The sequence below is a fragment of the Chiloscyllium plagiosum genome, chromosome 31 (genome assembly GCF_004010195.1).
Source record: "Chiloscyllium plagiosum isolate BGI_BamShark_2017 chromosome 31, ASM401019v2, whole genome shotgun sequence".
NCBI classification, from domain to species: domain Eukaryota; kingdom Metazoa; phylum Chordata; class Chondrichthyes; order Orectolobiformes; family Hemiscylliidae; genus Chiloscyllium; species Chiloscyllium plagiosum.
In genome coordinates this window covers 29,585,919-29,611,405 of record NC_057740.1, presented here as the reverse complement: position 1 = coordinate 29,611,405, position 25,487 = coordinate 29,585,919, and the positions used below count along the sequence as shown (strand labels likewise).

Here is a 25,487-nt window from a genome sequence, read left to right as displayed (position 1 = left end):
TGCCCACTTGTATGTTCCATTCTTCTTGTAATAAATAACAACGTTCCATTTTTCTTTATAATTACTTGCCTATTGACCTTTTCTGATTCACTTATTAGGAAACTCAGATCCTTGTGTACCTCGAGATTCTGCAAGCTCTCTCCATTGCAATAAAATGCTACTTGTCTATTCTTCCTACCAAAGTATACTCCATATGCTTTTTTAAACACTCACTCACCTAAACTGCATATATCCATTTTCAGACTCCTTAAGTTCTCTTCACAATTTACTTTCCTACCTACCTTTGTGACATCAACAAATTTAGTTACCATACCTTTGGTCCCCAAGTCTTTAATATAAATTGTAAATATTTGTGGCACCAGCACTGATCCCTCTACTCAATAGGGCTTGTCAACCAGAAAATTATACATTTATTCCTACGCACTGTTTCCTGCTATCTAGCCAAACCTCATTTTCCAAGCTATTTTTGTCAATCTGATTCATCCAAACTATATGTAGATTAAAATCATTCATTGTTATCATCTTACCTTTCTCACAATTCCTCAGTATGTCTTCATGTATGCCATATCATATAGTGCAATTACTGCTGGGGTGAGGTTACATATTACTCCCACAAATAACTTCTTACCTTCACTATTTATCTTATCCACCCAAACTTTATCGATACCTTGATCTCCAGAACTAAGGTCATTTCTCTCTATTGTACCTTAGCCAGCCTTAACTAACAGAGTTAAACCATCACCAATTTTCTGACTTTTCAATTTTAATAAATGTCATGTTCTCCTGAATGTTCAGAATGCGATATTGCAGACATGATCCTGTTACGGTCACCAAATTATACATTGTTATTATTATTTGTGCTATCAGTTATTGTTATGAATTCCACATGCATTCAGACACAGAGCATTTTGTTCTGCTTTTTACTATGTTTATAACTTCTGGCTGGTGTTTTCTTAGGTTTACAATTACCTTCCCTTCCTGCCACGCTCTGATCCTTTTTGACTTGCCTATCCAAAGCAAGTGTCTGAATGTCTCTTGGAGATTGGTAAGAACATGGATTTGTGATTACAATCAAATTAACAATGATGGCTATTAAATTAAACTCTATCAAATATAGTTTATACATTTCTAAAAGTTAGAGTCATCATGAGGATTGGTTAGATAGCAGGAAACAGTGCGTAGGAATAAGTGTATAATTTTCTGGTTGACAAGCCCTATTGAGTAGAGTGTCACAGGGATTAGTGCTGGTGCCACAATATATTGTCATATGGGGGTGAATACTAAAAGGAGTGCATTTTGGGATATGATGGGATACGAGTGAAGACGTTGGTGTGGTACGACAGCAAGAAAAATGTATGGATGAGTTAGTTACAGTGGAGATAGATTTTGTTTGGCCAGATCTTCAATTTTGATTTGGTACACCAGCTTCTGGAATCTGCTCCCACATCGTTACATGTTCCTGAGTGTCTTTCTGGAAACATGGACACAAAATCCAACATTGAGAATTTGACTTTTTGCTTCAAGCATTCATCCCTAATCAATTTTAATGGACCTTTTATTTTAATTTAATCTATTTTTCTAATCAACCTGTTCAAAGATGTTATTACACATCTGAACCTAGGCCTATCATCCAGTGGTAGGGACATTACCACTGCACCCCAAGAGCCCATTAGATGGACCTTTAATCTGATGACCATAAATTATTTCAGATGGACTCAATTCAGTAGATTCATGTGGGGAATTTACGGTAGCAAATAATAAGAAATCTAATCCTTTGTTCTATCCGTATGGGTTTTCATGACAGTATGCCCTAATTTTGAAAGTCTGATGTTATCTCTTCAAAACTCACTGTGTTTTTGGATGATACACAGCCAATTTCAATTGTTTTCAATGCAAGATGCTGATGATTTCCTGGAAACGTTTAGACATATATTTGATCAGTTTGTATCTCAACTGATAGTCTATCATGAGAGAAAAAAAACTGGAGTAAACTTCTCATCTATTACCTTTGCTGAAAGGATTCTTAAAGGAATCCTTTTTGGAAATCAGATTGTCATATCCATAACGGTAACAATGCACTGATATCCTGCTTTTATTTTTGATAGTGATGCTATATAATGTACTAATTCTCAGCTAAAAGCTTCTTCAAAACTGGGTGGTGGTTTAATTACATGTTGATGTTTTCCTCCTGCCTGAAATATATGATATGTTTTACAACACTGCATTATGTGTTTATGGAGACTTGGCCATGTGGAATACCAGTTTATTGAAGTCTACGTATTTCTATAGGTCCAGCCATGGAAATTTCATCTGATATTCACAATATCTCCTTCCAATATCTGTGGGTAACACTTTGACAAACAACTGTTCATTCTTCATATGCAGGTCTGTGAGGGTGTCTCCACTTCCTCATCAGAACTCTGCTTTTAATATAATAGCACTCTGGAACTCCTTCAGCCTCAGCTTCAGTTTGAGCTATCTGTGCTAACTTATTCAACTCAGGCTCTGCTTCTTGAGCTTTAATTAACAACGGCATGGAAACACATCTTTTTAATTACCCTCATTCTTAAATATAGCGTCAGCTATCCTCTGCTTGCAAGTAGTACTGTGCCCTCTAGTGATGGAGTTTGTTTATCTTTTACTCTGGTCATTACACATAATGGGAAAATACCCAGAACCTGTTCTTGCAACTGTTCCATCTCTTTAGCCTCATTTGGATATTCTATGAACATTGACAAAGCTAAATCATTCCCCAAGAATAAAACTATTGTGACCACATATAATTTCTTAACTACCCTAACTACCACTAGCCCAGGTAACAAATTACACACCAACTGGATTTTGTACAATGGAACTGGGGTATACTCTCTATGTACTCAATCTACAAACACTTTGGATTTAATTGAACTCCCTAGAGGGAAAACTAAATCATTCCCCTGCAAAGGAGTTTGAGTAGTCTCTATAGCGTTGATTCAGTTGGCTGGATAGCTGGCTTGTGGTGCAGAGTGATACTAACAGTATGGGTTCAATTCCTCCATTAGCTGAGGTTACCATGAAGGAATATCCTTCTCAACTTCTTCCCTTGTCTGAGATGTTGTGAACCACCGCCAGTTGTCTCTCTCTCCTGAGAGATAGCCCAATGGTCTGGTAAGAATATGGTGACTTTACCTTCAATCATCAGTATAGTTATGGGCTTTGTTCCATCATTTAAAAAGTTAAAGGGGTTATCTTCATGTAGAAAAAAATCTTTTATATCTCTTATTTATCCTAAAGTCATTTCACAGCTGTGTTTACCTTCAATCACTTACAAGTAAAAGTTGGTCTGTACTGTTTTCCTGTTCAATTCAATTTTCGACTCATCCAGATATACTCCAATAATTAAGATGGGCTGTCCTCACGACTTCCAATTTTCTGAGTAGATATGTCTCACTTGTGACAATGGAAATACTTTGGCCTTCGGTATTCATTTCCATACTCAATACTTTTCTTTCTGATCGGAGGCCACCTTGAGACATTCGCAGGTATCCATTCTTTTCTCTGGATATTTCCCTTCCTCTCACTCCCCTATTTCTTGTCCCTTTAAAATTTATGAGGGTGGCAGAAAAAAGGTTTAGTTTTGTGGATCAGCAGCCATTATTGCAGCCTGTCTAGCAATTTATCATAAATTCTCTACAGTACTGAAAGAGGTAATATGGCTTATCAGGTCTGCATCAAACTCCAAAGACCATCCCACCCTATCTCCTTAACTCCACATTTACCGTGGCTATCCCACATAGCCTATACATCCCTGGACATTACAGGATAATTTAGCTTAACCAATCCACCTAATCTGCACATTTTTGGATGAAAAGCAGAGAAGCTGGCAGAAACTAACACAGACACATGGAGAATGTGCAAACTCCACATAGACAGTCAGCCAAGACTGGAATTGAACCCAGGTCCCTGCTATTGGGAGGCAGCAGTACTAACCATTGTACCACCCAGTTGCAACCCTTTGGTCAATATGGGTTCTAATCATGGAAGATAGTGATTGTTTTAAATTCCTCTAACAATATTCTCTCTCGGGACTTCATACATGGCTTCAGTTTTTACTGCTTGCATCTGCCTGTCAAAATTACTTTGCTTAATTCTTTAACATAAGTATTTCGAGGCAATTCAATGTAGGTTTGCCAGGGCTGTTATCTTAAATTCGGAAACCTTGGCCTGTATGTTTCAGACACTGACCTATATACGTACAGCATCATTATCCTTAGAAATCTACCTGATAGTGAAGCATAAACTTCCTGTACTTTGCCTGTCAACTTATTCTGCATTGGCAATGTCTAGGTTCCTTTAAGCCAATTCATTTGTCTTGGTATTTTCTAAAAGGAAATAGAGAATGCTTCCATATCCACTTCCTTACATTTTGGCAGGGACTGTACAAAATTAAACATTACCTTACTGGATTTTAGACTATGACTAGGATTTTCCTCAACTTAGCCACCATCTAATATCTTTTCTCAACTTATACTCCTTATTCTTATACAATTCTAATCACTGTCATCTCATTTCCATTATTTGCCTTTTTCTTCATTTTTGAACTCCATCTTCTGCTTTTTTTCATTTTTTTCTACATGCTCACAGTACTTTAACTGTATCTTAATATCATCTGATTCCCATGTTTCACTACCCGGAATAGTGGTCTCCTTTATCGACCTACTAAACTCAAATACCGTGCTAATATTTTAATGATCTCCACCTTCTTACATTTTGCAGGCAAATTACTTGCCAAATCAGGGAACTTAGTTTTCAGAAGTTCAGTTAAGACTACAAGGGACAACTCTGACACCTACAGGAAATCCTTTGTACTTTTCAATGTCATTTCCTTCTTGCAGTATGGAACCTGGTGTTTGTTTTACCTTTATCATTAATACTATGCCCAGGTCCTCCTCACTTCCATTTCAAAGAAGTCAATCTCTTACTACCTGGAGAAAGGAGGTCAAAGAACTATAGTCTCAGCTTGATTCTCAAGCCCCACTACTATCAGGGCTTTAATTAATGATTTAATTAAAGCACACAAAGTGCCCAATCTGTTTGAATCAAGTTAACAGAAGATACTGACTAGATTCCTGTACTTAACAGGAATCACTAATTATTACAAATAAATAACTTTAACAACAAGTAATCAGCTATCAACTATCATCATATGGCTTTAGTCATCAACACTCTAACCACCTTTTCTCTTCACCTACATGTGGACATAAACAAAACCATTGACTTTATTATTGGAGGGAAAGAAATCTGGGAAATGCAGTTCAGTAGCACCTGTTTAAAAGGTCTATTGAGATGCTCCTTTTGCTTGATGAGACTATCAGTTCCTTAACCACCTCAGTCTAGGTTCTTTCACTTCTTCACAAGAGACAAGGTTTCTTACTGACCAGTGAAATACACCAGCTCTCAATAACTGGTGGGAGAAATTAGCTGGCTTTTTTTCAGGCTTCATGCATTTTTACTACACACATGCACGCACTCGCTCACTCCTTTCAGCAGTGAGAAGGCTTCTCTGTATCAGTCACACATAAGCTGTTTAGCTATCCAAATAGCATTCAGAAAGCTGATGACCTTGAATATCCACAATTGGTCATAATTGCATAAACCAATCAGTTACCTGTTGCCAGCTAAATCGCATTCTGCATACACGTCCCAGTGTCAGGGCCTCCATTAGACATCTTCCATCACTGCTTAAACTATGTAGAACTGTAAATACCATACCACAATGGGTTTCAGTAACTTGCTTATTAAAGTGCAGCAATTCCTTTCACATAACTTGGTTTTTCAAATTGTCCTTTTTCCATTTTAGTCCACAATTAAAAATACATAATATAAAATGATGTGGTCTTTGCAGTAGTCTTCCCAAAGTCCATGGAGGTACCCGTTAATCAGGGGGTCCTGTCATAGTAGGCAATGGGCAGGCCTCTGGCCAATGTGTTCCCAGCTCACTGCAGCCAGGGCACGGGTCACAGCCAGTCCTGCAGCTCCATAGTGGCCAATCCAGGAAATAGTATTAATGCTAGCCGTTCCTGTGTACTATGGAGACCACAGTGACCTGAGTAGCACCTTCAGGCAGAGTCTGGTGTCATGGCTCCCCCAGGAAGACATGCACTATTATTTAGATGAACTTATGTTTCTGATCTATGAAGTAGATTCCACCAACTACCATGGTGGGATTTGAACCCTTTAGGCAATTAGCCTAGTTCAATTTAGATTGTTGGTCCAGTGACAGTACAATTGTGCTGGTGGGGAGGGAATCTCTTGTAACACACTGATAGTGTCCTGACCCCTGAGCCAGAAGGCCCAGGTTCAATTCCCACCTGTGTAATAACATCTCTGAACATGTTGATTAGAACAATAGGTTACATTTTTTAAAAAAGGCTATGCTGCCATCTCCCACTAAAGGATTTGAGGTCACATGACAATTGAGAAAGACCTTTTGGTCTGTCTTTATTTCACTCACTGAGCAAACCATTTTCCATATCATTAACCATTTCTTAAATGATTTTGACACCTATATTTCCTCTGGGAATCATTCCAACTATTGTTCATACTATCTGAGAAGTTTAATTCTTCATAGCATTTCTAAAGTAGCCTTTCACGAGCCTGTGTCCTTACCTGTCCTCTCACAAGTGAAGGTAATATTCTGCATTTGCCTTCTGCGTTTTCTCAGCTATCTGCGTGCCTCTCCAAGATCATTTGTCAGATGCCCCTTTTCCACCTGAAAAGCCGAAGTATCTCCAATGCTTGCTCATAATTCACTTAAGCGGAAACTACTGGATCAGATTAAGACTTTCCACAATGGTAAAATAGATTGTACTGCTGGTATTGAAAACATGACAGCATATTATTTTGTACAATATGAACAAAGTGATAACAGTATATATTGAAGTACAGCCAAAGGACTTGCGTGTGATGCAAAACAAACAGATGTTTTGCGAACCTCATTTTTTATGTCTAGTAAAAACTTACTTGTAAAAATTTAGGAGGTGGATCAAACAGGAGTGATGCACGATGGGGGCACACTGTACAACTGAATGCTTTTATCACAAATGAATAGAAAATGATTTGCTGCAATGAAAATATGAACTTGAATGGTTGGGAGGACGAGGAATACAGATATCTGGAGCAATCACGTTATCTAGTAAATTAACCACTGGTCACAGAGGGCCATTGATATCTCTGTCTTGATTAGATAGAGACAATTTGCTAACTATATCTTGATCGCATCACTCAACAAGCATGGGGAAAAGTGAGGAGGCAATCAAGCACTAGGGACAGTGATAGTGTAGTGGTAATATCACTTTACTAGTAATCCAGAGCCCCAGCTAATGTCCTCAAAGTGTGAATTCAAATCCTCATGATGATATCTTAATTTAAAGGAAAAAAAATCTGAAATTTAAAACTAATGTAATGGTAACACTACAGGGACGCAGGTAAACAGGGTGGAGAATAAAGCATTTGTTACACTTGCCTTCATTGGACAGAACATTGAGCATAGGAGTTGGGATTTCATGTTGCAGCTGTACAGGACACTGGTTAGTCCACTTTTAGAATACTGCATACAATTCTGTGGAGAGGCTGAATAGGCTGGAGCTATTTTCCCTGAAGCATCAGAGACTGATGAGGGACCTTACGGTGGGATATAAAATGATGAATGGCATGGATAAGGTGAATTGTTAAGGACATTTTCCTAGGGTGGGGGAGTCCAAAACTAGAAGGCATAGGTTTCAGGTGAGAGAGGAAAGATTTAACAAGTACCTGAGGGTAACTTTTTCATGCAGAAGGTAGTGCATGTATGGAATGAACTGCCAAAGGAAGTGGTGGGGACAGGTACAATTACAACATTTAAAAGGCACCTGGTTGAGTATATGAATAGAAAGGGTTAGGAGGGATATGGTCCAAATGCTGGCAAAAAAGGACTAGGTCAGGTGGGGCGTCTAGTCAGCATGGACAAGTTGGACTGAAGGACCAATCATCTTTGCGGATTGTGGGAGGAATTCTGGAGCACCCAGAGGAAACCTGTACAGACACAGGGAATGTAAAAACTCCACACAGTCACCCAAGGCAGGAATCAAACCCAGGTCCCTGGTGCTATGAAACAGCAGTGCTAACCACTGAGCCACTGTGCTGCTCATCAGCTCACTGTGATAGAGAATTCCAAATGTTCACAACTCTCTAAGCAAAACTATTTCTCATCTTGGACCTCATTGGCACCTCTTAATTTTTAACTGTTACCCATGGTTCTGATCTTTCCAACCAGGGGAAACATCTTAGCTGCACCTACCCTGTCTATCCCTTTAAGTATTTTGTTATTTTCAATGAGATCATCTCATTGTTTGAAAGTCTAGAGGAATCAGTCTCAGTTTGCCTAAACTGTGTTCATCCCAAGAACAAACCTGGTGAACCCTCTATAATAATATCTTTCCTGTACTGGGTACTCCAGGAGAAGCTTAACCAGGCCATTAACACTAGTCAGAGCAGATCTAGATGATCTTATCACCAAAACCCTACTCATGATTTTCCAGTGACAATGTTCACCATCACGTTGCCACCCCCTCCTTACAGTTATAGTTTCTGAGTACTACGACTGTGATTGAACTTTGCTAACTCAAGATAACCCAGCTCCCAAATACCCCGAACCTCAGTGACACTAATCTCTATGACTCACGCACTGGGGGAGGAGGGACTTGTAGCATTTTGACCTAACAAAGGCAAGTAGCAACACATCCAAACTCAACAGTTGAAACAAAGTACAAGGAGACTATAATAAAAAAAATCATTACAATATGTCATCAGTGTTCAATTGCATGCAACCATTTATCCATTCACTATAATCCAAACACTCCCTAATTCCAGCCCTCCGTGAGTCACTTTCTTAAAGGTCTGATTTCCAAATTAGATTTCACAACGATTCTTCAAAGAAATTCATAATCATGTTAATGTAAACCTCCTGGTATTTCCTCTTCTTTCCCTCCCCTTTCAAAATCCTCTGAATAACTCTCACTCAATAAATTTCACTACCCACTGTGTTAGACGCTCTCAGCTCCTTTGACCCAAACCATTTAGTTCCTACAAACACAATCCTCTCTCTCATATTTCTCCAGTATTCTCCAGATGTCCTGTTACCAGCCAATGCAAAGCGCACTCCGGTCTATTACCCAGCCACAGGAAAGTGGGCATTGCATCCAGATTATGAATTTCTGTCCCTGTATGGAAACTCCTTTCAGAAATGAAACCAAGTCCAGCCATTTAGCTTGGCAGCACATGTCCGCAGACATTTATGCTGCTAGCGGAGAGAAATCGTCTACACCATTAGGCACCTGGATACATTAGGACACAATTAAAGAAATTAAAGGAGTAGGAATTTCTCGTCTCGTTATATTTTTCAGAATGCAAAATACTGTCCCTTCACCCTTATATTCCCCTTGCTCACTAGTACTGTAGACACATAGATATTTTTGATTTTCTTTTCTTTTTCAATAAATACACAACCCATAACTTATTGGATGATACAGCAGTGTCATTTAACAAAGGAAAAACATTGTAATGGTCATTGTTTATTTTCTTTTATCTAGAGTTATGACTCAAAATAATAGCACTTCTGCTCTGAATTAAGAGCCATTGTGATTCATATAGGTGCACATGAGTTGCCTATTTAACACGAATGGTAATTATCTCTTTTTACATGTATGTGGCACTTTTTTCTCTTGGTAGATTGGAAATTGCTGATGGTAGTTGCCCTCAAATCACTATCGATAACAAATGCATCACCACACCTGGTGTGCCAGAACTCACAAAGGTCTGAGCAGAGATAAAACTCGTGTTTGCCCGAATGAAAAGATTTGAAGGGATAATGTTACGCCAGGAATATTTCAAAATAAAAACTTCACTATTAAAGAAAATCACATTAAAAGCACGTTTGTGGATTCAATCCCCAATGTCAAATTAGGTACTTATTTCATAATAAAATAACTTTTGTTCCAAATAAACACACCATTAAAAAGGTCAGCTCACGGTGGACTTGTGCTAGAAAGCCACGTGAGCTACACTACTTTCTGGCAACATGGATTCACACTGAGATCACACACTACTTTGTGGTGACATGATTCACACTGAGATCACAAACTTTCTGAAACAATGTGACAGTGACTGCCGATTAGAGGCTGAGTCACAACTTGAGATATACTGCCATCTGCTGGCAACCAGTGACAGCACTGTAATGGGTGCCTCAAATGTAGGTTCACTGAATTCAGTTGACACCTGAAGGACTCCTGCCCGAAATGACGATTTTCCTACTCCTCAGATGCTGCCTGACCTGCTGAGCTTTTCCTGCACCACTCTAATCTTGAACTTGAATGAATCAGGGTCACACAGAACAGAAGAGACCCTCCGTCCCATCAAGTCACCATCGACCTATCTTGACTAATCCCACTTTCCAGCAGCCTTGAATGTGGACATTTCAAGTGCCTATCCACATCCTTTTAAAAAGGTGTGATGTTTCCCACCTCTACTACACCCCCTTCCAGACTGCCACCCTCTAGATGAAAAAAATCCCCTCACTCTAAACCTCTTGCCCTTCACTTTAGAATTATTCTCCCAAACCACATTGTCATGCTGCTCATCTAATACATTTCAATCAAGTACCCATAGTCACGCCCAGTCTTCTCTCCTCTAAAGGAAACAAGCCTATCCAGCCTCTCTTCAGAGCTAAAATGCTCCATCCCAGGCAACATCCAGCGAATCTCATTTGCACCCCCTTGCAGTGCAATCCTTCCTATAGTGTGGTGACCAGAAATGCGCACAGTATTCCAGCTGTACAGCTCCAAATTAACCTCCCTACACTTACATTTATTAGCTATGGCATAGATTGTAAGTCTCCAGTATGCTACCCTATTAATCTGTCCTGTCTTTCTGTGGCATTGCAAGACGCGAATACTCCCCCAGAATGTACAATATAACTATGCCTTTTGTAAGAATAGGAAAAGATATATTCATTAGACTGGAATGACTGGGACGGTTTTCACTGGAGTGTAGGAGGTTGAGGGGTGACCTTATTGAGGTTTATAAAATCATTAGGAGATAAGGTGAATGGCAAGGGTCTTTTCCCCAAGGTGAGGGAATTCAAAACTAATATGCATATTTTGAAGGGGAGGAGAAAGATTTAAAAAGGAGCAGCTTTTTTTTTTACTGATTGGCCCATGTGTGGAATGAACTGGCAGAGAAAGTAATGGATGCAGTTACAATGTTTAAATGACAGTTAAGTTCATGGAGTGGGAAAAGTTTGGAGCGATATGGGCCAAGTGCAGGCAGGTGGATTATCTCGGGTTTAATGTGGGAACATGGTAGAGGTGGACGGGTGGGACCAAAGGGTCTGTTTCTGTGCTCTATGATTGTATTATATTGATCGAGGCTCTGGGCTGTTCCAGGCTCACGACCCCAGGCCCCAGGCTGTTCAAAGCTCCTCCAATCACAGGCTGGTTCCCTCCTGCAATTTCTGCTGATAGGTTCACTAGTAAGCAACGCACACAGGACAGAAAGGGACCTTAACTGGAGAAGCAATATTTTGCAAAATCTTCCAATATAACCTTTCTGTATTTGAAACTCCAGCTTATATGATTTGTTCCTGGTCATTGATGCTTCTTGTGTAAGGTTATGAAATTATCATTTATGGAGTTATTTATGCCATAACTGATAAAATTAAAGCCTCTAGTATACCTTCTCAACTATCCTATTAATCTGCCCTGTCTTTCTGTAGCATTGCATCAAGTGAATACTGCCCCAGAATGTACAATATAACTATACCTCTTGTAAGAATAGGAAAAGCTAGTCATTACACTGGTGTGTAGGAGGTTGAGGGGACCTTATTGAGGTTTATAAAATCATTAGGGACATAGATAAGGTGAATAACAAGGGTCTTTTCCCTAAGGTGAGGGAAATGCTGTATGAGGCCTGCAGGACACAGTTTGGGCACCTTTAGCTCAATCAAATAATGATGGTCTTTCAGGCAAAGTTAAACTGGTTTGGGAAAGGAGGACATTTTCACCACAAACACTGTTCACTCATCTTCTCAGCTTTATCCGCCCTCACTATCCTGGCTCCTTATTGAGGTACAGTTGGTAGACAGCAAGAGTGCCAGAGCACCCCACCCCACCTCACCTCAAACATTAAGCATTTTTGAGAGTTTGGAACTGCAAGATTCAACAGTTGATTTAAATACTGTACTGGGAAGAACCATAACAGCACAATTCACGGGTTAAAACCATAAAGAGTGAGTCATTACATTTCTGTCATTTGGAATACTGAACTAAACTTCAGCCTTCTTGTGGCATCTCAGGGTGGCAATGGCCTGCTTGTGGCATTATCAGTAGATGATTAATCCAGAGATAAAGCTCTGGGTGCTTGGTATCCCTTTAGGAGTTCTGCATTAGCATTTTTAAAAATTGAATTCTTAATTTCCTAAATTCAATTTGGTCCTTTTCAGATTTTAATAGGTCAGCTGACACCTCAGCAACCTCACTCAATGTACCATCTGTTGGAATAAGACATGCTGAGCACCATTGTCAGTGAAAAATTTCTCAAGCTGAGCAGGGTCCTCTGGAAATCTAATGTTGGCTTAGAGCTGCAAATTGGAGCTGCACAGAGCTTTGGTTAGACCACAGCTAGAATACTGTGTGCATTTCTGGTCACCACACCATAGGAAGGATTACACTGGAGGGGGTGCAGAGAAGATTCGCCAGGATGTTGCCTGGGATGGGATGTTTTGGAAACGGAGAGAGACTGGATAAACTCAGCTTGTTTTCTTTAGATCAGAGAAGGCTGGGTGTGACTGTGGGTATTTGATTGATAGGGTGGATGCAGGGAGATGAAGGGCAATAAAATGCTGAATAAATTACTCATGAAGCTACCGAAGTAAACAAACAGGCTTCAGAGAGGGAATGAAGGGTCTACTGCTTTACGTCCACATTCACTAAGATCTTAGGAACAAATTCCTGCAGATGCTAGAATTGGAACTGAAAACAAAAACTGCTGGAAATCACAGCGGATCAGGCAGCATCCACTGAGCGAAAGCAAGCTAACATTTTGAGTCATTTCGAAACATTAGCTTGCTTTCACTATTCACACGTGCAACTACTGTTAGGTAATTTTTTCTATTTCACTGAAAATGTCATTTATTCTGAAATCCGAAAAATTTCGAATTCTGAGAAACAACTGGCTCCAAGGGTTTTGGATAAAGGATATTATGATGTATGAAATTAAAACAATAACAGGAACTAGAGATCTCTATTAATGATATAGCTAGGTGAAACCTCCTACTGTATAAAGTTACATGTTGTGATAACCACTGATAAGTAACCATTAGCACCACAATGGGTAATAGAGTGAACAGAATTTATATATGGAGCCAGAAGAATTGGGTGAGGTCTTTAATGAGGACTTCACATCAGTGTTTATCAAGAAGGACATGAATGATGTTAAGAGACAGGTATGTTGATACTAAGGAGGATGATGTGTCGGGTGTCTTGAAAAACTTTAACTCCCCAGGGCCTGTTGGAAGCTATCCAGAATACTGAGGGAGGCAACGGAGATTGCTGCAATCTTGACAGAAGTCTTTGTATCCTTTTTTTAGCAAAAGGCAGAGTCCCAGAAGACCTAAGAATAGCTAATGTTTTTCCTTTGTTTTAGAAGGGCAACAGGGATAATCCAGGTAATTTTAGACCAGTGAGCCTGACATCAGTGGTAGGGAAATTATTGCAGAAGATTTACTTGCATTTGGAAACTGGACAGATGTATGAGGGATGGTCAGAATGGCTTTATGCAGGAAATGTCTTCTCTCACAAATTTGATTGAGGTATTTGAGAAAGTAACAAAGATGATTGAAGTAGGGCACTGCATTTTATCTACATGGGCTTTACTAAAGCATTTGACAAGGTCCCTTATGACAGGCTGATCCAAACAATTAAGTCACACAGAATCCATGGTGAGTTGGAAACAAAATTAGCTTGGTCATAGAAAACAGAGGGTAGTTGTGAAGGAGTGTTTTTCTTACTGATAATGATCTGGGACCAGTGGCTGTTCCACAAGCGAGTATAGGTTTAAAGTGACCAGGGGAAAGATTAAAGCTGTGTGAGACAAGCTTCTTTTTAAAAACACAGCAGTGGTAGGTGCCTGGAAAACATTGCCAGGTGAAAGTGGTAGAAGTAGATAAGATTGCAACACTTATAAATCATTTAGAGAGACACGTGAACAGGCAGGAATAGGGGATTACAGATCATGTGCATGCAGATGTAATTATTTAACATGTCATCATAGTTGCCACAGAAATGGTGACCTGTGCTGGACTGTTCTGTAATGCCTTGGAGAAAGTGAGGACTGCAGATGGTGGAGACCAGAGTTGAAAAATGTGGTGCTGGAAAAACACAGCAGGCCAGGCAGCAACCGAGGAGCAGGAGAATCGACGTTTCAGGCATAAGCCCTTCTTCTGTAATGCCTTGTCTGGGGAAATTTGCAAATGACGAAAATGCGAATGATAAAAACTTTATGCAGTCTTTTGCAAATTTCATATTATACTCAACTTGTTTATGCAACAGTTTTTTTTAAAATCTGCTTACCTACAAGACTATACCATAATAAATGAACTGGTAAATATTTTCAAAGAATGGCTTTTAATTGTGCCCATTTTATTACTGTCATGATAGCTGATTATGCAACACACACAAAAAAATTAGTAACTACTGCATTAAGCCATTGTAATGTATATCCTGTGAAGTGTAGACCCATAGGAATGTACAACCACTATCTTAATATTCTCCATTTTTCTTGTGAAATAAATCTAAGTGTAGAACTTTTATTCATATTGATGCAAAATGTTAATAAGCAACAATTGTGTTGGAGTGTGACAGTACACATGGAGGTGTACAGATAAAGCTTGGAGACATCCATCTCAAGTACTGCCTATCACGAATTGAAAGTGGGACCCATCAGTACTACTTGTCTCAATCATATTTCAGGTCACACTTCAGTTTAGAAGTTATGTTTTCTTTGCTGTCATGAGATTAACACATTTGAACATCAGTAAACTTTGTACGATACCCTCCTAGCAAAGGGACAATTGCTTATTTCTGACAACGGTCTGTCACCACTTTCCAACAGATACACACAAGCACAGTGTTTCACCATACTCTCTCTCCCCCTCCCTTCTTCCCCTTCTGATCCTTTCGGATCCACTGCACAATATGGGCTTTAGTCTTCGGAGGATATTTGCACCAAATAAGCCATATTAGCTCCTGTAACATCAGCATTAAACATGGGCAATGCCATACTGAAAGATTTAACAGACAATTATTAAAGCTGCTGATGTATACACATATTAGTCACAGAAACTTCAGTCTGTGCTCATTAAGCCACTCAGTTACAAACAGTAGCTGTAATCACTTGATGGAAGTGAGCAAAGGTGGAGTCTGAAACCTTTGTATCATCAGAGCAGGTACTACGTTATGAAGACAATATCATGAGCATGTCATTTAAAGATATACTAGTTTTGAGATATATCACAACATCTTCTATTAGACAAAAACAGTTGAGAACAGAGATTAAAGAACTGAGATTCCCAATTTAAAAGGAAATGGTTTGAAACATAAATTTTTAAGTGTGTGGGAGACTCAGGATCCAAACGAGAAATATAGGTTACCAAATCAGCTTCGACCTTCCATAAAGGACAATGCCCAAATGTGTATTTTTCCCTTCCCGGTTGCATCTTATTGGAAGTGAATTTTGAGACTTTTCATTTCAGCTTCAGATACTGTATACATTATTTTATATCAGCACATGATTAGAGTTTTTACTCAGTTTTTAAAATCTAAACTTTGCAGAGATAAGGGGCGAAAGACAAAGAATTCTGCAGCTTCAGACTTTGAGATAAAATGAATAGAACATAAAAGTCTGCTGTGAGCAAACAGACCTTAGGGAGTGACATGTTTTAAGCATGGGGATCATTTCATCTGAAGATTCTCACCATGTTTCTCTCAAAGTCATCTTCATGCTGAGGCCTCGGTCTGTCTGAAAGGGCAGTTTGTTCACCCACTTGTGGGTGGTGGTGTTGACTGCAAAGGCAGATGGAAAGAAATCCTTGTTCAAGAGATTCCAGCCTTGAAAATCAAGATGCAGACTTAATTACTGCTGAAAGATCAGCTGGGCCCGAACAACAAGGACACTTCAACTCCTGAGATCCACGCTCAGATCAAGCGAATATTCCTTTCCAAAACTGTCAAAGGGCAAATAATCCAGCAATGTGTGCCACAAAATCCCATCAGTTTCATATCAGTGAATCAATTGTTTTCTCTTTTTTTCTTCTGGTTTTGATTCCAGTAAAAAGATTTATTACTAAAAAGCTCGACTGTGTCATCAAGCAACCCTATTAAGATATCTGTACGGAGCTGTCAGTGAGACAGTGCCCATTGCATTTATGTACATGGCACTGACAACAAAACCAGATGCTGAACATTCTTTCAAATCCACAAAGTTTATCCATTCAGATATAACTATGCTAATACAACTTTAAAGTTGTAGTATCCCTTTGCTTGCCATACAGTTGTCAAGAATGAACAGTATTTGCTTCCTTATGAACATCAATTACAGATTCTTAAAAACAGGGGGAACTGTACTGTTGTTTTGTTTCAACTGTACTTTAGTTTCAAGATTTGACCTCCCAGAAAAGTTTGGGGTCAGGTCAACTCAATATTTCAAAATGGTGTTTGGTAACTTTTGCGCGAGTGTAAGAGGAAGCCTCCACTATTCAATAAAACAAAGCTTGAACTTTAATGCAGCTTACTTTTCTATCCTGTCACTGTAGCTCTGGATTAATTAATACCACATAGATCTCAGGTTTGAATACACATATTGACTGAGTATTCACAGCTCTCTGAGGCAGAGAATTTCAAAAGATTCACGCACAACTGATTGTAGCAAGTGATTAGACAATAGTATTAAACATTATGGAATAAAAAATAATTGGAGTCGTTATTAATCAATTCAACTGAATAGCAGAACAGACTGAAAGGGCTGAATGGCCTACTCCTATTGAGCAGTGAAGGTTAATTTGAGAAATTTATTTCAAGTTATCATTTTTTTAATTGATACCTTCTTAATAACAGAAGCAATGATAATGACTTAAAGGTACGTTTCTTTTTTTAAAAAAATTTGTTTGTTTGATATGGGCACCACCAGCTGGCCAGCATTTGTTACCCATCCCTAGATTCCTTTGAACGGAGTGTTAAGAGTCAACCACGTTGCGGTCTGTCTGGAGTCACATGCAGGCCAGACCAGGTGAGGACGGCACATTTCCTTCCCTGAAAGGCATTAGTGAGCCAGATGGCAGTTGACAATGGTGTCAGCAGATTCCTAATCCACAATTTTTAAAATTTAACTCAAATTCCCAACATTTGCCATGCTGAACATTAGCGGAGTTTCTGAAATAATACTTTAGTGATAATACCACTAGGCCATCACTACTTTGCTTGAAAATATGAATAGACTATTTCACCTACGGACCATGCTCTGCCATTCATAACAATTGCGGCTAATCTTTGGCTTCAACTCCACCTATTCTATCTTTATATTTGCTGATTCTCTGAAAATCTACAAAAATATTATCTACCCCAGCTTTTAATATTCAACAAAGGAGCAACTACAACCAACAGGGGTAAAGAATTCCAAAGATTCACAAGCCTCTGCGTGAAGTAATTTCTGCACATCTCAGTCCTAAATGATTGGTTTGAAAAGGCAAAAGGTTGTTAGTTTGAGTCCTAGTCCAGAGACTTGAGTGAGACACTAACACTGAATGCAATACTAAGGGAATGCTGCACTGTCATTGGTTTAATATTTAATTGAAAAATAGGAACAAAGGCCCTCACCGGTGAACCAAAAAGATACCACTCATCTATCTGAAGGGCAGGGGAATTCTCCTTGGAGTCCTGACCAAAGTTTTTTGTAATGAGCATCACACAAACAGGTAATCACATCATTATTGTATTTCTGTTGCAGAATCCTACAAAAAGCAATTGGTTGTGGTCTTCCCTACATTACAACAGTGACAACACTTCAGAGCTATTTCACTGACTGTGAAGCATTTTATTATGAGGCTGTCTTCACAAGTCTATGTTGTTTCTTTTCCCATTGCATTGTATTATGTTGTTAATAGTGGAGTGAGTTGTGTCTCAGCCTGAGGAATCAGACTTAAGTTCCTTCACTGTCACTAGGTCAAAATCCTGGAATCCCCTCCCTAATGGCATTGTGTGTCAACCCACAGCAGGAATACTGCAATGGTTCAAGGCAGCAGCTCACTACCACCTTCTCAAGACCAGCCAGCAATGTCCAAATGCCACAAATGAATAATAAATAATAAAGTGCCACTCCAGGACTTATGGTCACAAAAGGTGTATGCCTAACTCCACCAAACTGGTTGACCATCGATCAACCTGTAAATCCTTTCAATACAAGCCAATGGCAGGCAACAAGCAGGTAAAGATTTCTGGTTGCCGGATACTGTTGTAGAGTCTCAGACCACAAACAGAGCCTCTGGTTTAATTTGACCGCACCGACCAAATATTCCAATCTGTTCAAGTCCCATTTGCCAGAATTTGGCCCATATCCCTCTAAAGCCTTCCTATTCATATACCCATCCAGCTGCCTTTTAATTGTACTCACCTCCACCACTTCCTCTGGCGGCTTATTCCATATATGCACCATCCTCAGCATGGAAAAGTTACCCCTCAGGTCCTTTTTAAATTTTTCTCCTCTCACCTTAAACCTATGCAGTCTAGTTTTGATTTCCCCAACCCTTGGAAAAAAAGCCTGGCTATTCACCTTATCCATGCCCCTGAAGATTTTAAAACTCTGTCAAGATCACCCCTCAGCCTTTAATGCTCCAAAGAAAAATTCCCAGTCTATCCAGCCTCTCCTTATATCTCAACACCTCCAGTTCTTGTAAATCTTTTCTGCACCCTCTCAAGTTTAACAACATCCTTCCTATAGGAGGGTAACCAGAATCGTACAACAGTATTCTAAAAGTGGCCTCACCAATGAGCTGTACAGCCACAACATAACATCCCAACTCCTATACTGAAATGATCAGTCGTTACAGCATCCACAGCCTCTAAACAGACCTTAAGTCTGAAATACATTTACAAATCAATCTGACGTCAAGAATATTTGACTGTCTGCTATCACAATCTATAGCTCCTAATGGCGACATGCATGCAAACAGTGCATCAACAGCGGATGCTGACGATCTGAAATAAAAAACAGAAATTGCTGGAAAAACTCAGAAAAAGCAGAGTTAAATGTTTCAAGTCCAGTGGCCCTTCCTCAGAACATTTCTTTCCTCTCCATAAACGCTGTCAGATCAGAGTCGGCCAGCAATTTCTGTTTTTAATATAAAAATGCCCGTTGAACTGCTGTGACAAACACCCTAAGTGAATTCTAACACACCATTGTATTATTTAGTATTATGCTTTTACCAAAACATTTTGGGAAAATGCCTGTGGGATCGACAGATTCTTTTCTGGAGTTCAACAAAAGTAATTTTCTTCTCATTACAAAAGTAGGCAATTTGTTTTAAAAGGAAAACAGCAGCAGAGTAGAAGATTGAGACTAGGCACAGGCATTAAAAAAAGGAAATTCTAAACGCTCAAGGTGACTAAGGCACATATTAAAAGAAAATCATCAGTTTGTCATTTTGTCATGGAAACCACTCAATCCGATCATTCAAATGCTTCATCTGTAACATGGAGAGCATGGCCCATGACAGGTAACTGATATTTAGGGAGTAGGCCATTCAGCCCCTCGAGCCTGTTCCACTATTCATTAAAACTATGGCTAATTTGTGGCCTACATCCAGTTACCTGCCTTTGGCCTATATCCCTTAATAGCTTTGCTTAACAAAAAAACGTCCAACTCGGATTTAAAATTAACTGATCCAGCATCTATTGCCATTTGTCAAAGAGAATTTGGAACATCTGCCACTTTTTGTGTAGAAGTCCTTTCTAATATCCCTCCTGAACAGTATGGCCCTCCTTAGATGACCTAAGATGTAGTGCTAGGTGTTATTCAAACTAGTCATCTTCATTAAATCTACTCAATATCAAATGGCGAGAGACTCTCACAGGGAATCTGATAACCAGTTTTATATTTAGCAACTTGCTTATTTTAAAGTAGCACCTTTCAGCTGGTTCTGATAGAACACTACCTTAAAAAAAAATGCTTACAACTGTTTCCTAAAGTATGTTTTTGTAAAGGTATTCTACAATTAATATTGCTTCCAATATCCACTTTTATCCCATTTAGTTGGAAAAGTGGGCAGTAGCACCGAATGTAAGCAAATGTATACATGCATGTCTTAGACATTTCTAATAAACCAGTTGAGATTTTATTACAGACCTCTGGTGCAGCTAGGGTTTGAACCAAGGCGTTCTGCGCTCAGAGGTCAGAAAACTACTACTGAGCCACAAGAACTACTACTGAGCGGCCTCATTCTTCCTACAAGAACCCAACTACTTAGTTACATTTCATGAAATGGTTTCACATAGGACACCATTAAGCTCATTATTTTCAATTAGTCCCAAAGCCATACATTTCTTTTTCCAGTCAAGTATTTTCAATGAAATGAGAGGCATATATGATGTATACGGAGTGTGAGAATGAGGAATCCTGGCAGAATTGGAATTAACTACAAAATTCACACAAGATTAGTGTTAATGGAGTTGCAGAGGATCTTCTATCTAAAACATTGATTGATCTCTTAACGTACATTGATATTTTAAGTTATCCTTGGTGGTCAACCAGCCACAGAGAGTGCTCTTGTTCCACGCTTGTTGGCAAGAAACTAAGGATTTCTAGTAGCATTATTAGTGATGAGAATATAATGTTACATATTGCCACTCATATCAGATATCAGAAAACTTTAGTTTGAGCCATTTGGTAATAGTAATGGCACTAATTTAGATGATATGCACGATGATCTCTACTTCAATGCCCTCTAACACTGCGGCTTAAAAATGCAATTGCGAGAGGCTATTTTGTGTGCCAGGTAAATGTTAGATAAACAGCAACCTTAGCACCATCTGTTGGATCAATTTTAGACTGCAGGACAACAAGACTCATCACACACAGGAGTACTTTCAATGATACAGTCAGTGCCATCTGTCAAAATAGATACAATCAGTGTCATGTGAAGGAAGGTGCTGTGTGGCAGTAGCAGGTTTTGAATTGAAGCAATTACAGAAGTAGGTCAACCAAGAAGTTCCACTCCGACTGCAGCAGGATCGGGAGTGATATCAAAGCATGCTTTCACAAAAACAGATCTTTTGGGTCTCAGTTACTCTCCAGCTTAGCAAGATGGAAGCATTCACTGCTCTGATGACCAATGCAATTAGAATCCTCCAAAGTTGCAAGTAACTTAGCTTCCACTTTCACTACTGTGTCCTGTTGTTAAAGTGTGTAAGGGTCTGAAAGGGTTAATAGGAGTACCTTAAGGACTAAGGCAATATCATACGAATTTGCTGGGAGACAGTGTTAAATCTCAGAGGAATAAGAACTGCCCGTTCAGGTCCTCTGCAGTCTTTATAGCACTGTCCATCATATCAGTGTAACTTGGAATTTGTTGCTAACATGCAATAAACTCCACATTGTTTAAGATGAGAACCTCCTCTCATTAGACTAAATTTTTTACCTTCTGCCACACTAGACCAAATAGGCCCTGTAGATCTCTACATTAAAATAAGATAGCCGCACCAATCCTGCCTCACGGTGAGCAATAGTACAGACAGCTTCATATAACATCATGGGATAAGGTTCGCTCATATGATTTGTTCCTCTAATTTTATAACTTCAACAGATGCTTCAACAGATAACATCACCTGAAAAGTAAAAATAAAACAAAACAAGAGAGTGGCAAGGACGTGGAATGCCCTACCTGCTAATGTAGCTAACTCAGCCACATTAGGGAGATGTAAACAATCCTTAGATAAGTACATGGATGATTTTGGGATAGTGTAGGGGGACGAGCTGAGAATAGTTCACAGCTCGGCGCAACATCGAGGGCTGAAGGGCCTGTTCTGCACTGTATTGTTCTATGTTCTAGGTTCTAATTCAAATAATAGTGCCATCAACACCTGAATAAGTAATACTAATTTTAAAAATGAGAAGCTACATGAATAAGTTCAAATGTGTGTTAATTTCTCAACTATTTTTGAAGAAAATTCTTGGACACTTGAAGGACAAAGTACAATTTTAGAATATAAATGTTTGGACCAGACTTTCTTTCTGGAGAGACAGTCGACAACCAATCAGCACTTGCCATTGCTGTGATGACAAATCATTAATCTACAGTGGTTGGACTTCAAGTTAACTTCTGCTTTTATAATGAATACTTGTCCATGTCTCTTTGGCAACATCACTGTCACTGATGGCATGGGACCCAATTTTTGCAAACATCACCTGCAAGCATGTCACTCAGTCATGTACAATCTTGTCATGTTCTTCATTGGATTGGGTCAAAATTTCTACCAGAAAACAGTGGTAGTACCTCCACCATGTGGATTGCAGTGGTTCATGAAGCCATTCAAAACCATCTTCACAGGACAATTAGTGATGGGCAATAAATACTGGCTTTTCCACTGGTAGTTCTATCGCATGAAGCAAGAAATAAATAATACTTTTATAAAATAAAAACTGTATGAGCATTAAGAGGGGTACATTTTAAAAAAAAATGTCTTCACCTAAAGCCATTTCAATCTACTTTTCCTCCCCACAGGAAGTAAACTACTCACACTGGGGAAAAAATATCACAAATATTATGCTCTAGTGGTCATTCTATACAAACAACTGTCTTGAGACTATGTCATAATGGGAAACATTAAAGGCGAAAGTGGCCCATCAATGCATATGCACTTTCAAGCAACAAAATCCAAATACCATTCAGGATTGCAAAACTTATCTTGTCTCCCTGCCTAACCAGAAAGACAACTGTAGCAATGTCATGCATGACTGATCGAAATCAATTAACTTCCCTTTGACGAGGGGCTAAAGTAGAGATCTTTCAGCTGAATTTAGATCAGTATCAAAGTTTACCATTTACTCAAAACAAATGTACCCAAAAGAATTGTGTCCTTCTTAATGCAAGCAAATCTTCCTACATATCCATTTACAAATGAACATAACTGAATTTCAACGTAAATCTACATCAAATCATTTCTATCCAAAATACACCTATTTTCATCACATCTTCCAGCATATGACAAGTGATCCTTCCTTTTGCAATTTCTGATGTTTAATTGAATATTATCAAAATATGAATGGAGTAGTTGCAGAAAATTCTAATTAATACTTTGTTAAAAATCAAACTATTTCCTAACCTTGAATACCCACATATGCCAGATTTTAGGGAGCTAACAGATGTCCAAACTAATATAAAATTTTACTTTCATTGCTATTTTAAATATTGCAGTCCCAGCTGATGCTAACACTGGACATGTCAGACCTCAAAATAAAACCATAAAGTAGACCATAAACAAAATCAGAAATAAAAATCATCATGGAGATTGGTCGTTGAACATATTCACAAAAACCTGACAAATTATTTTTAACAAAAGAAAAGTTTATACATGAGAAAAACATGAACCCAAGTTACACTAAACAATTACAAAACTCAAAGAAACATTTATCCCTTTTATCCAAGGGTTACTTTTATAAACACAAACCACTTAAGAGTTACAACCATTACCACACAAAAGATTCTTGCTCAGCTAGCACACATTAATCAGTTTTCTTTTGACAAGTGCCTGCATGCTATTAGATGCTATTCTCTTCAGCTAATGTCTCTCCCCGAGACCCTTAAAACAAACGATTAATTGAGATAATTTTTACTTCACATGGGCTCCCTTAACTCAGGATTTCAAAAGTCATGTAGGATGTCTTTTTCTCTGACACTTCCACGGTCTTCAGCTTCTGGAGCTTCCTTCTCACTCATTTTTAAGTACCTTAGAACTTCTCCACAGTCCTGACTCCTTGGACGCTGTTGTGAACCTTTCCTCCTACATAAACTTGGTTCTCGTATTCTCTCTGGTGATTATAAAACCAAGTCAGCAAACACTGTAGAAATTAGCTCTCTGTTGTCGTGCTGATCATTTAATTGACATCAAATTACTTGTTGCAAATGCTGTTTTGAACTCAGTGTTCAAAATGACTTTGACCTTTAAAATACAAAAGCTGCTTCTTCACAGAGTTGAAAAACAAAAATCCATTCTACATCCACTTGAGTTCTAAAGTTCTCAAATAATAATAAATTGCAAACCTTCATAACACTAGAGATTTGCTTGGTTCACTCAATCACCACTTACGCAGGTCTCATGTATTTCATCCACCGGTTTCTTCATAGTACATCCTTATTTCTATCATGTAACATTGCAAAACTAAACTGACAGCCTTCATCTGTGAACACTAATATCAGAACTTTAATGCCTTTTGACATTACAATAAAGTTTTTGTTGCTGCACACAATCCTTTGCAGGAAAATGACTCCAGATGATGTAGAAAATCGCTTACACTCAGTACATTTTCAAAATATATGCTACTATAGGTAACAAATCAAGTGGGATTTATTTTCTGGACTTGAGTTGCCTTTTAGTTTATCCAAACACTGGTTGAGACCTTTTCCTGAGTGACCACTTTTATTATCTTCCTGTAGATAAAGTCAAGGAACTTACTACTCTACATAAATTAACAGTACAGCTATCTTGCAAACCAACCTGTCTTTTTTCCTCCTCCTCCCCACAGTTAATTTAGGTTTTACAGTGACTGAATTCAAACCAATATTTAATTTCTCACAAATCTTATAGTAAATATTTTTAAAATGCCTGCTATCCAAACAAGAAACTAGTGTAGTTATAGGTGTATTAAGCCAAGGGAATATGGAAACCAACATTTGTTAGGTATTGGCATGTTTGGGCTTTCTGAAATGGAATGAATGGAACTTAACTGTGAAAATGAAACTTGTCATGGTCCCAGGGTACATAGGCTGATCTTTCATTGGTGAGGGATGGCAAGTTTAACCTGAGGGTCATCACACATCAAGCAAGGAGAGAGAAGGCAGGACCTTCAAAGTGACCTCAACTGCTATGGGAATTGATCCCACACAGTTGCCAAAACTCAATCACAAAGTGGCCATTTGACCAACTGCTCACTGAGTGATAAATCACAAGATGACCAAGAATAAAACCAATTATTTCAAAGGGTAAAAACAATGACTGCAGATGCTGGAAACTAGATTCTGGATTAGCAGTGCTGGAAGAGCACAGCAGTTCAGGCAGCATCCAAGGAGCAATAAAATCGACGTTTCGGGCAAAAGCCCTTCATCAGGAATAAAGGCAGAGAGCCTGAAGCGTGGAGAGATAAGCTAGAGG

General features: G+C 38.8%; 1 long non-coding RNA gene across 4 annotated transcripts in view; it reads right to left on the bottom strand.

Annotated features, from left to right (window-relative positions):
• LOC122565368 overlaps nt 1-25,487 on the bottom strand; it is a 35,862-nt gene that overhangs the window by 8,623 nt on the left and 1,752 nt on the right. Inside the window, exons 2-4 of one of the 4 annotated variants that reach the window (XR_006316147.1) lie at nt 6,649-6,852; nt 5,648-5,736; nt 3,309-3,577 (exon numbers count right to left, since the gene is read on the bottom strand). This is a non-coding gene — a long non-coding RNA (uncharacterized LOC122565368). Of the gene's footprint in view, nt 1-3,308; nt 3,578-5,647; nt 5,737-6,648; nt 6,997-25,487 lie in introns of those variants that run through there. The other 3 variants (XR_006316145.1, XR_006316146.1, XR_006316148.1) reach the window with 3 other exon arrangements.